We start from the raw sequence: 4,990 nt of genomic DNA, 5'->3' as shown, positions 1-4,990 counted from the left end.
ATACTTAATCCTCAAATTGACACCAGATCATGTAACTACCACATTTGCTTTACATACTTTGGACAGGTTGTCAAGAGAGACCAGTACCTGGAGAAGGACACAGAGGTTGGTAAAGCAGAGAAGTAGTGAAAAACATGAAGGCCCTCAATGAGATGGATTGGCACAGTGGCTACACCAATGGGCTCAAGCATATGAATAACTGAAGATGGTGGAGAAATAGGAAATATTTGGTTCTCTTGCATAGTGTTGCTATGGTTCGGAATTGACCCCTTGACACCTAACTTCAACAGAATTAGTGTTTCAATGCATAAATGCATGGGTTTATTCTAAACACATATATTTATATACATCACTGTTATCAGTAGATGGCTAAAGACAAGTTCTTTCAGTAATATATTTATCTTAGCATCTCAACAGTGCCTTAAAAAGTAGGTACAATCAAAACAGTGGCTTTCTGGTGAAAAATGCTGGGCCAGTTAACTTTAATGTAGAGACTTCCATTCAAAATGTTATGGTGACTGCATTTTTAGAATTTCAGACTAGTCATTTTAACAGGTTTTCTCGAGGGACACAGAATGATCATGGGACCTTATGAGGAAGTTTTAAGGAAACTGAAAACTGCATTAATGGGGAAAAAAGTCAGGGAATTTTCGTTGAGCGGTTTTCCTCCTTAGGACAAACGGGCATGCTCATTCCTCACTGGTAACAAGGGCTGCCTTAAGATAATTTTATTGTAAAACCTTATCTCATTCTCCATACAGCTCTGTTCTTGCTCATTTAGACTTCTTTTTGTTCTTTCAGCTAAAAGGATATTGAAAATACACTCAATTTGAGTTATTTCAGGATGCCAAAACTGCCATTTTCATGAGGGAAAATTGAAATTTTCTTTTTATTGAAATTTATTTTTTGAAAGGTTATAGAAATGGCCAGACACAGATGAAGGAAAAGTGGAGAGATAATAGCTTTACATCTAAATAGTTTTTAAAATAAAAGTTGTGATTTTGTAGCAATACTGTTTACTTATTCTCAAAATTCTTTCTCTATGAGTTATACAGTTGGGATAGCAGTTACTTATAGCACATCATGCAGCCTGGAGCTTGGAGTATACCCAGAGCTGTCTTGAAAGAAATGTTCAATGACCTGCTTTGAAAAATTCAGCACAATTCTGCTTTGACCCACATGAAGTCACCAGGTATTGGAACTCACTAAATTGCTACCGGCTTTAATATTTGTCGCCGTGTTACAACAGATGTTCTCTTGAGAAGACATAAGTGGCTACACCTTTCAGATAAGAATGTATCCGGTTTTGAAATTGATGTCACAGTAAATCAGTAATTTCCAGAACAAAATAGATCCTTACAGACCCATGATAAATATGGTTCTCCAATGATTGGGGTATAAATAAATAGATTCTGAAGTTAATATGATAAATTCATGTTATTGCTATTGTACACTTGTGTGGGAAATAATGGTTGTCTATAAGCATCTCAAATTTAATGTATTTAAAATAAAATTCTCAATTATTATCCATCCAACAAATTTCTCCATATTTTTATTATCTCAGTAAATGACATTCATTTGCTTGCTTTCAAAATTAGGGCTAGGGACCTCTGGGTAGATGGCATTAATGTAGGATGACTCGCATGAAGAATTTGCTGTGTGATTGCCAGATTTACAGGTGAGGAGGCTGTTGGGGAACTGGAAGGCAAGAACAGGTCTCCTAGAAACCTGGGGTTCATTTGTCAGCTCTCCCATGGAAAACACAGCTGTGCTCATCATGTGTGAATTCCCTCTGTGTGACACTCCCACAATCCCTATCCATAGCTGCCATCTTCACCGTGCCTCCCTCCTCAGTGGGACAGCAACTCTTAGCCTATTCACCACCACCACCCACTGCACCTGTTCAACAGCTCACCAGCATAGGGCAGTTACCCAAGACAGTCTACCCTTTGGGAGTATCCAATAGACATTTACACAGACTCCTGGAGGCCCTAGACATTGGAACTCATGGTGGTCCACAGAATCGAGTTCCCAAGGAGGATAGTCCCTAGTTGAGGCCCATCTTCCTCCTCTGATGGCAGATAGGTAGCACTGCAGATAGAGAGCCCCAACTCTCTGGGGAGGAATTCAGTCAGTGGGGCAGAGGCAAGCTACAGGAGCAATGTATTCTGAAAGTTTTAAGATAACATTGCAATCCAAGAATCCTTTATCCAGCAATGCTGTCCATCAAATTTGAGGTAGAAACATTTTTTTCCTCAAATAAAGCAACACTTAGAGAATTTGTAAAAACAAAACCAGCATTGCAAATATATTTTCCAGTTCCCTGTGGGCAGAAAACCAACAACTCCAGCATACTAACATGAGACCACCACAGGATGTAACACCACCTAGAAACAAACACACTGAAAACAGTGCCCCAAACATTACAGATCCAATAGAGACATGAAGATGAGAACAAATCGTCCCCACCACACCACCCTATAAAAGGTGAAGAAATAAAAATATCAAAGACAAATAAGAGAGAGGACAGCAACTTATCTACCTTTAGTTTAATTGCACTGAAAGTTAATGGTTTAAATGCACCTGTTAAAAGACAAAAGAGTCACAGACTGCATTAGAAAACAAAATCCATCAATCTGCTGCTTTCAAGAGACACTGAAATAGTTAGTTTATTGTGCCAACCTGACCAATAAACACATGTGGGGTTAATTGAAGGGTGGAGAGATAAATGGCTCAGTGAGTCTTGCCTTTCTAGTTCTTGGGTCTCCTGCTTTCTGATGGTCAGACCAGGGTGCAGCTGCCTTAGCCAGTTCCTGCTTCAGCTCGCAAGGCTCACTTCCTGAAAGACATCCCCGAGGAGAAGCAGCATGGACATACCCTGATGCAGGCCTGGGTGCTGGAGCAGCCATGTGGAGATCTCTGCCAGTGCTGAGGTGCTTACACACTCACTGATTTTGCTTTCCTCCTGCAGTCGGCATCATTGCGTTGATTTTGTGAGATGGAGGAGGACTTTATGGATTGGTGTCAGACAAATGGGCTAATGTTGGACTTGTGGGCTTGGGAAACACTGGGTTGGGATGTTTTCTTGATGTGCACTTACCCTTTCTATAAAACTCTCTCTTATACATATGAGTTTCTGTGGATTTATTTCTCTAATGTACCCAGACTAACACAGACACATATCAAATTCACACCAAAAATAAACTGTGAATCAAATCAAATAACACAGACACATATCAAATTCACACACAAAAACAAATTTAGCAAACTAATGGTAATTTATAAAATCAGGGGTAGCAATACTAATCTCTGAGAAAATAGACCTCAAGTTACATGATATAACAAGAGATAAGAATGAGCATTTCATAATGCTCAAAGGATCAACAGATGCGGCACATAAACGTATAACATGGGTACCCCAAAAGAACTGGAATCTTATTTCAAGACTATGTATTTAACTTTTTTTTTTTTTTACAAAACAACTTTGTCACCTTCAAAGTACTTTTATAGTTGCATCTTTATTAGAAAGTGTCAGCTGCCAAGTTAGCGTTTTCCACCAATCCGGGGAGCGGACACTTTCACGGGCTTCACAATCTTTTGCTTCAGTGCTGCTTTTGTGGGGGCCTTAGTAGTGGCCATTGCTGTCTTTTTAGAAGCCTGCTTTGCCTTTTTTGCTTCCTTGGCAGCCCTGATGGCCTGCTCTCGTTGGGCCTCAGGTTTCTGATTCCTCTTGGCCATTATATCAGCAAGAGATGCACCAGTGATGGCCCTCTGGAATTTGACTGCACAGCGGGTTCTTTTCTTTTGAATTTCTTCCGATTGCCCCTTCTTGTTCTTCCTTCTGTAGAGAACAGTCCAGTTTATCTGCGAAGGTTCCTCTTGGAAAGGAATGCCGACTCGCATTTTGCATTAAGAAACTGGAAAACCTTTCCATCGGTCCTGGCATAGCGCCGCCGGTGCCTGGGGTAAATCTTGTACCCGCTGAAGCTGCACAGCTCGACCTTCATGGCTGTGGCAGTACAGGGCCGGGGAAGACAGTGAAGAGGAAATTGATTACACTTGATTCAGTTGTCAAATCTGCAATTCCATTCTTGGAAATATTTTTCAAACTTATCTATTTGAATGACTGACAGCACTTCCCTTGGTTTTTGCTTCATGTCTTCTATGTCATCAAATTGCTGTCCTTTCAGGTCTCTCTTCACCTGTGGAAACAAAAAGAAGTCACACAGAGAGAATTCAGGTAAGGTGCCTGGGGCAAGAGAGGCATACTGGTTTTTGCTAAAAACGGATGCACTGAAACGGCTGCATGAGTAGGTGCACTGTCGTGGTGGCAAAAACAGTCCCCATCTGTAATAAATCAGGCCTTTTTTGTTTCGCACACTATTAATCAATCTTTTCAGAATCTCTAAATAGAAAGCTTGATTAACAGTCTGACCTGGTGGAACAACCTGCAAATGCACTGCCCCCCCTACATAAAACAAACCAACAAGCAAATGAGCATCGGTGTTTTTTGGGGGGTTTTTTTTTGGGGGGGGGTAACCCCTTGCGTGCACCCAAAAAATGACCCGTGAAATTTATCAACCAAATCCTCAAAGAGATGTAAAGAGAAATCTCCAGATTAACAATTATAGTAGGTAATTTCAATACACTGTTCTCAAGAAAGATGGATCAATGGGTAAGAAACTCAATAAAGAAACTGAAGATCTGAAAAACACAATTTAACTACTCGACCTACTAGACATGCCTGAGCTCTCCATCAAACAACAAAATAAATAAATACATTTCTTCTCCAGGACACATGGCTCATACTTGAAAATAGACCACATGCTGGGAACAAGCCAAGCTTGCAAAAATTCATACACATAGAAATCATTCAAACCATCTTCTCTGACCACAGTGCTATAAAGCTGGAAATCAACAATAGAAAGAATAACAACAACAACAAAACAAAGACAAACATTTGGGTACTCAATAACACTCTTCTTAAAAA

At 40.1% G+C, this 4,990-nt stretch overlaps 1 pseudogene; it reads right to left on the bottom strand.

Annotated features, from left to right (window-relative positions):
• Positions 1 to 3,543: 3,543 nt before the first annotated feature.
• LOC101656228 lies at positions 3,544 to 4,007 on the bottom strand (annotated as a pseudogene).
• Between the last annotated feature and the right edge of the window lie 983 nt (positions 4,008 to 4,990).

The sequence above is a fragment of the Echinops telfairi genome, unplaced genomic scaffold (genome assembly GCF_000313985.2).
Source record: "Echinops telfairi isolate 266 unplaced genomic scaffold, ASM31398v2 ScPeMD7_1;HRSCAF=3_0, whole genome shotgun sequence".
NCBI lineage: Eukaryota > Metazoa > Chordata > Mammalia > Afrosoricida > Tenrecidae > Echinops > Echinops telfairi.
The sequence above is the reverse complement of the archived record's forward strand: the minus strand, read 5'-3'. Positions and strand labels throughout refer to the sequence as shown.